The 7,812-nt window shown below is 48.2% G+C and overlaps 1 protein-coding gene across 17 annotated transcripts in view; it reads left to right on the top strand.

The window, feature by feature from the left end:
* The first annotated feature begins 1,404 nt into the window (after positions 1–1,404).
* Positions 1,405–7,812, top strand: part of DGKG (diacylglycerol kinase gamma) — a 219,183-nt gene continuing 212,775 nt past the window's right edge. For 10 of the 17 annotated variants that reach the window (XR_002793276.3, XM_058295504.2, XM_071214670.1 and 7 more), the window contains exon 1: positions 1,480–1,927. The gene's annotated coding sequence lies outside the window, so the exon portion shown is untranslated. Of the gene's footprint in view, positions 1,928–7,812 lie in introns of all 17 variants that reach the window. The other 7 variants (XM_058295500.2, XM_023583190.3, XM_058295505.2 and 4 more) reach the window with 3 other exon arrangements.

Below are 7,812 nucleotides of genomic sequence, written 5' to 3'. Positions count from 1 at the left end.
TGTGTGTGAGACTGTTTTCCTCCACAAAGAATGAGGTTCAGGAGGCAAGGACTGTGTCTTCCACATCTGCTGAACCTAGCACAGTGAAAATATATACAGTTCCCACGATTCACCTCTATTGGGAGCAGTAATAGTTCTAAACCTTTTCTGTCTCTCAATTCCTCTTTCCTCCTAAGTAAGGGCCAGGACTGGAGTCAAGGGAAAGTGAGAGAGGACATAGTAGGCGCTTAATAAATATTAATGGAATGAATGAGTCAGTGAGTGAAAGAGAAACAAGAACAGATGAAAGAACTTCGAAAGCACCCTCACTGGGATTATTTCAGTCCTGCTAAAGGGAACTTCGAGAACCAACCCAGTGTGATAGAATGAAATGTGAATTGTGAATGATGCCGTGGAACAGGGTTCTGGTGTCAGCTCTAACTTCATGGCCATGTGGAATCTTAGGGGTGTCTCTGAGCCTAACTCCCTCATCTGCCACAGGAGCTAGCCTGCAGATGGCCCAGTGTGGACACTGACCCCATCAGGGTTCTCAGGGCTGTTTGACATTCCTGTCTGAGGCTTCTTCCCCAAATGCCCAGACACTAGGGCCCCTCGGCGCCTCTGCACTCTGCAGAAAGCTTTTCTTGGCAACAGTCCTGGCCTGGGGACCTTCACTGCCCGCTGGAGGAAAAAAAATTCCCCACTGTGGAAACTGGTAAACTCCACATATTTTGTAGATGAGAATCCACACCCCATATGTGAAGAAAAATGGAGAGAAGTCACCCTGTCAGCATGATAAGCCTTAAGCAGTGTCACCACCACCACCACCCTTCATGTGGGGATGCACAGCAGGGAAAGAGAACAAGGCACAGTGTCTGGGCTGATGCCACCCCTTCCCCAACCCCCTACCCCTGTGCCCCACCACTCCGGCCCTTTTTCTGTGCTTCTCCGCATTTCTTTTTAAAGAAGTGGTCTATTTGTTCTGCAGGAAAACAATCCATGCTAACCTAAAAGCGAAGGAGAAAGGCATTAACTCCTTGCAGTCCGGAGAAGACCCGGAGAGGTCGTCCTCATATTGTCAGAGGAGGAAATCTCCTGCGGTCCAACCGCGGTCATCCCTTACCACCCGGGTCAGGGACGTCAGAAATGTGCTCCTGGAGAGTCGTGATTTGTTGGCTAAAGACATTGAAACCGAGAGAACTTGTTGATTTTTCTCTCTCTCGGATGTGATCGGGATATTAAGGCAGCCTAGATCCTGGTTGATAAGGGGAAACGCCCAGAGGGTATTTAATTTGTAAAACGGTTGTTCTGGGAGGATTGCCTTAGCTGGCCTCTGGAGCCCTGAGAAGCCCACCACTGCCGCATCCTTCTCGAACTGGCCCACCCCTAAGTCCCCAACTCCTCCCAAACCCAAGGCCTAGCAACGAAAAGCGCCCTAACGCAGCTCGCGCTCAAGTTGCACCAAAGGGGCGTGAGTTCCCACCGAGAGGATCCGCATCCATGTGTGTGCGTGTATGTGCGCGTGCATGTGTATGCATGTGCGCGCGTGTCCATGCGCGCGCGCGGGTGTGTGGCGAAGGCGGACTCTGCGCCTGGGGCAGGGCTCCGCCGTGAGAGTGGCAGCCGGACTTGCCAGGCTGCGAGGGGCAGCGCGCAGAGCCGCAGTGCCGTAGTAGCGGGCGGCGAGACGCGCCGCTTTCGAGCTGCGCGGCCCCGAGCAGGAGCAGGACCCCGGCGCTGCCAAGTCCCAACCCCGCCGCCCGAGTCCCGCGGTGCCCTCCGGGGCTGCCATTCCCCTCCCCGAGAGGGCTGTACCGGCGGCAAAACGCCCACACGCTAGCTTCTGTCCGCTTTCTGTCTCTCGGTTCTTCTTTCCTCCCAAGTAAGGGAATAAGCCCCGAGGAAGGAGCGCTCCGAAAAACCTGGAAACCAAGTGTTGCACCGTGAGGTAAGACAGCGGCCCGCGCGGCCGAGGGGGTCTCGGGCTCCTGAGGCGCCGGCTGCAACTTGGAAAAGGCAGGGCAAAGAGGGACTCGGTCTCGTGGCCAAACAAGGGGCTGCTGCCAAGGCCACTGAGCCCACCCTGACGGTGTCACCTGCTGCAGATCTCCTGCAGGATGGGACACCCCCCACATCCGCCTGCGGGGTGCGGGCACCGGGAGGGTCTGCGACTGCGAGGCCGTCCCAAACCCCCAGGTGTGCGGTGGGAGGCGGCCCTGCTCCGGGCAGTTTGCTGGAGCAACTGCTCCGATTTCTCCCTTCTGGACTTATCTTCCTTCTTGGTAGCCAGTTGACGCTCCAGGACGCACAGGGGCGGCAAGGAGTGGGGGGCGCATTTCCTCACATCTGGCGGCCAAAGCCTCTGACTGTTCCGCGGGGGTCCCGGGACTTGGGGGACGCCACAGAGTCCCTCGGGCTTGGGGTTTAAAGGGAAGCTGAGGAAAATACGAATACCTTGACAAACATAAAAAGGGAAGGAAGGATCAGTCAGGGAGAGCATTTAAGGCTGATCCCTACAGTCTCGGAGTCACAAGATGTGTTCCGGTGTGTGTGTGTGTGTGTGTGTGTGTGTGTGTGTATCTTGGAGGGAAGAGCACCCAGAATCACCTGTGGGGCTTTCCCAAACTCCTGCTGTCCACTTGACCCTGCGAGTTGTGAGATCCCCTCCCTCCGGACGAAAGGACTCGAATTTAGGGAGGGGGCTGTGGAGTTCGAAAAAGCCCTACAGGTGATTCAGATACACATACCCCACACCCCCCATGACTGCAGTGGAGGCAAGCGAGGAGGCATCTGCCAGATGTGAACCATCCTGCTGCGGAACTCAGGGTGATGGTCGAGACCCCACACCCGGCCGCCTCCGGCTGCAGGAGGGTCTGCGGCACCGCGCGGTGATTTGTGGCTGCGCCGCAGTGGTGCGCGGGAGCGCTGCGAACCCGCGGGCGCGCTCGCGCTGGTAGACACGGCGCCGCGGTTTCCCCGGGCTTTATTAGCATAGGGTGACCTCGCTGAGGATTGTTTATCATTCTTTCATTTCGGAGGTCTTGGCGGACATACCGTGAGTTGGATGTGTGGACTACGAGGAGTCACTGGTGAGGGGGCAGCGGTCCCGACACCGGGCTGGAAAGCTGCTCTCGGGTTCAGATGGGGGAAACGGCTTCGTTGTTTCCATACCTGGGATTCTCTGTTTTTTAAAATGAAGCCAGCGAGTTACTTGCTGGAGCACGGGGCACCCCTGTTATCCATGAAGGACATTAAATAAGAGGGCACTAGTGTCGAGGTGTGATCACGTAACGCACATACATACACACCTTTATGCCTCCCTCATCCCAGGGAGGTGTCCTAACTTGGGAAAGTGCTTCACCACTTGTCCTGTTTAAAAGGCCTGTATTTGCCAGAGATTCCGCTACGAATGCAAATTATTCTCATTAAATAAAGCAACTGCAAATAAGCTAACTCCCCTGTTGCGCCCCCTGCCCCCCAGTTCTTTTCTTTGCTACCTACCCTTAACGTTTATGTCCAGCACTTTAAGCATTATGACAGGTATTTTGGGTGGAGGATCTGGGGTGGGGAGAGAATGGATGAGTCTCTTCCACTTTACAATTTTATGTCAATGCTTGATTCATATAAACAAAGATGGGGAGAAAATAATAAGTAGCAGAGCATCTTGGAATCTAGACTTTCAATGATGGAAGAAACTACTGAGATCATCTGTTCCAAGCCATCCTCTTTCCCCAAACTCACAGCACAGCACCATAAGCAGGTTGCCACAGGGGTCTGGACTGTGCACATGTGGGGTTCTGCCAGAGGAAGAAACCAGAAAGCAGCAGCCCTTCCCCTTCTGCTGTCTACAGTGAGGCTGGCCGCCAGCTCCTTCCCCAAAACTGGAGTGGGAAGAGGGAAGAGAACTACTGTTCTGTTGTGGTAAAAACTTTTCTAAAAATATCTTAATGTGTTACATCATTATGATATACTTTTTGATATAAAAACAGTTCATGTTCATTGCAGAAAATTTAGAAAGTTGAAAAGTGTGCAAAGAATCAAACAAGTCACCAATGATTCTGCCACCCAGATCCTACTGTAAATATAATGGCATTTTCTTTCCATCTATTTTTATGTCTTGACATCATACAATCCACAGAAAACAACATATATTAAGTACCCAGTATATGTGCTTTTTACTTTAAGCATTTTATATTCAATACCACAGTTTAATTCTCGCGATTGTCTCCAAAGCAGGTGTTATTAACAGCCCTGTTTTTCTGGGGTTGCATAGAGTTCAGGTGACTTCCCCAAGACACAGCTGATAAGGGGCAGAGCCAGGGTTCAAACCCAGGTTCTATGACTCCAAAGTGCAGTTGCTTAACCTCCCTAGTATTACTTCTCTACTTTTTTCTTGATTAGTATTGTAGCAAAGTCCATCAAAAACATAATTTTCATGGCTCTATACTATTATACTGTTAGTCATTTAAATTGTTTCCAGCTTTAGCACTACAAATAATTCTTCAGTTATATCCCTGGACAAAGATTTCACTGCACACATTTCCAGTTACTTCCTTTGGATAGATTCCCAGAAGTAGAATCACTGGTCAAAGGTCATGGATGTTTTAAGGCTCTGATACATACAACAAGCCACTTATCAAGGGGCTACCTCAATTTACACTTCCGTCCACCAGCAGCAAATCTGCCAGAAGTCAAACTAGGAGGTTCCTAGGGGCTCAAATAGACCAAGTCCTGACATGACAAGGCTGGACCACATGAGCATCCTCCTGGCCTCAAGGGAGAAGGAATCACACAGCTCGTCCTGCTTACACACAAGCATAACTACAGAAACTACCCAATATAAAGCTTTACCTACTTTTGTGTGAGCAAGGGTCAGCTGCAGAAGTCTCTGACTAGATATTGTCACATATTAACTTTGAACAATTCAGACTATTGTGTAAAATGTATAAATGTATGTAACATCCCTCTTCTTCACAGAAGGAATAACAACTCTCACTCTCATGAACGTGCATCCCTGTCAGGACAAGCCAGATTCAGCAAGCTCAACCCATCAGTAGCAGCTTCTTCACATACTAGCCACAGTCACAGAGCTCTTTGCTTACACTAAGCGTCAGAACTCCACAACCAAATCATAGTGGAGGAGGTATCACCTTATAAGGAACAGAGTTCATCTGCCCTCCTCTTCCCCCTATAAATACTCTCAAGGTAAATGACTACAAATAAGATGAGAAGGTTTTACACATCATCAAAAAATGTCTACCGGTAGAAGAGAATGTGGCAGCAGAAGAGAAATTGAATTGGGCAATTCAAAAAGATAAGTTTTGGAAGACAGCAAATTGGTACTATGAGTTTTCCCTGGGGCTGTGTTTGCCTCATTCCTACCTCTGCCATCGGCAATGGGCTTAGTAACCCTAGAATATAGTCAGTAGTTGTAAATGGAATAAATATCAATTCAGCCCTCACTGTGAGATCTACTTACTCAAGACTCAGCTCAGATCTTAGAACAGCCTTCTAAGAAACCTTCTTGGCTGTTCACCTGGGTTAGATATCCCTTGGCTGCACCCTCAGCACCTGTGAATACACTTACCTGGCTAGGGTGACATCACTTATCTATATACCCCCACTATCCTGTGGGCTCCATGAGAGCAGAAACCATTTCATTCTTTTTTAAATTTGTTTTTCCCATCTCCTTTTCCCTTTTCTCTATTATGCTCCATTCCTAACTCTGTCACTTCCCCCTTTCTAGTAGCACTCACAAAGCAGGAATTCTACCAACCATAGATCCCACCCCACCCTGTTCCATATCCCCCCACCTTAATATACATTTCTCTTTTGATGCATCTTTATTCTGTCCAGGCTGGTCAGTCTCAGAAATGTACCTAAAAGGTGTCTAGAGCTGTACTGTCTAATACGGTAGCCACTAGCAACATGTGGATTAAATGAAAATTAAATTATTTCTATTTTGGTTTAATTAATTAAAATTGAATTAAATGAAAAATTCAGTTCCTCAGTCATGCTAGTGACACTCACCTTTCAAGCACTTAATTACCACTTATGGCTTTTGGCTACCATATTGGAGAATGTGGATAGAGAACATTTTCATTGCTGTAGAAAATTCAATAGGACAGTGCTGATCTGAAGTGTAAGCTTCGTACAAGCAGGGAGTATATCCATCTTGCTTTTCCCTGTATCCCCTGCAACTAGCAGAAAGTTGGGGTAGGAAGAAAGAGGAGGAATGGTGGTAGTAGATGTCATAGTAATAATAACTATACATTTCTGTGTGACCTGCATTAGTGTAATTTATACAGGAATTGATTTTTTTTTTTTTTTTTTACTTTCCTGATGGCTGATCTGGTGTGAAAGTACCAAGTAGCCAGAGGCCAGGGAGGCCACTTTGACCCTTAGATACCAAAATGCTTGAAATGTTTTGGCCCAAATGTTTTCATTCCCTTCTGTATTTCTCCATCCCTCTGCTTTGGGAGAGCAGCCCACAGCTACCTTAGTGGCTTGCATTTCAGTTAAAGGAAATGAGATAGAGGAAGATCTCTCAATCTCCTAGAGACCAGGGAATCCCTTCCAGAAGACCTGAGAGCCACATCCATTCTTCATCCATTCCCCACACTCTCCATCCCAGTGGCTCATCACCAAGAATGTCTATGATCCCCAGAACCTGACCCTGGGACACACATTTTGGGATGTCGATCTTCTCCCTTTTCTCATGCCAGGATGTCCAGGAGGCTTTGGTTACTCACACAGTGATCTTTCCCAACTATTAGGAAGTCACTCACCATGTGTTCCTATAGCTGGGGAAAATCCCATCCTGCTCAAAAGTCCAACTGCTGCTAGTCTCTAAATCACGTACATAATGGCAAATGCATTCCTGAGAAGGCTCACATAATCATTTGATCAGCATTAATTCAGCAAATACTTATTGAGCACCTATTCTGTGCTGGGCATAGTGTTAGTTTCAGAAAATAAAACCAACTATGTTTCCAGGAGCTGAGTAGAATAGAGCCAGAAACAGATATGATGTAGCACTAACCTTAGATAAAGTCAGAGGAGGGTCACCTCATCAGCCTGGAAGGGATTGGGCCAGGGAGGGTAATTAATACTCCCTGGAATAGATGAGATTGAGCTGACGTTTGAAGAGTGAATAGAAGTTAGGAGGAGAAGCGAGTATGAGTAATACATTCTAGGTAGAGGGGGAAATGTGAGCAAAGGTCAGAGGCAAGAAACAGCTTGTCGTCTACAGTTCAGTGTTGCTGGAGCAAGAAATCTAAATCAGGAAGTGATAAGAAATGAGTCTGGAGATGTGGGCAGGAGGCAGACCATACAGTGTCTTGTCTGTTAAAGAGTGTGGATTTTTTTTCCTTGTAGTTAGGGCAGGCACTGAGAAATTTTACGTGGGGCTCTGATACGGTCAGATATTAACATTAGAGTAATTCCTCTAGCTGCAGTTTGGAAGCTGGAAGGGAAGACAGAATGATGGGCTGTCATTGGGAGGCTTTAGTGGAAGTTCAGGTAGTGTGAGGGCCTAACACATGATAGTACAGATGGAGTGGGGGACAGAATCAGGAAAGAACTTATTGAGTGGATGTGAAGGGAGGGAGGGAGGCAGAGAAACCAAGGGTGACTGTCAGGTTTCTGTCTTGTGTTCCTGGGAAGATAGTGGTTCTACCAATCAAGAGAATCAGGGAACAGGAGCAGGAGTGGGTTAAATAATGAGTTCAGTTCAGGGCATGTTATATTTGAGGGGTCAGTGAGAAATCCAGATGGAGATATGCCTGGATGGATAGCCTATATGGCTAGAGCCCCAGATTAGGGTATCATCGG

The sequence above is a fragment of the Dasypus novemcinctus genome, chromosome 4, assembly GCF_030445035.2.
Source record: "Dasypus novemcinctus isolate mDasNov1 chromosome 4, mDasNov1.1.hap2, whole genome shotgun sequence".
Classification (NCBI taxonomy): Eukaryota; Metazoa; Chordata; class Mammalia; order Cingulata; family Dasypodidae; genus Dasypus; species Dasypus novemcinctus.
Note: the sequence above shows the minus strand (reverse complement) of the source record. Positions and strands in the feature narration are given on the sequence as shown.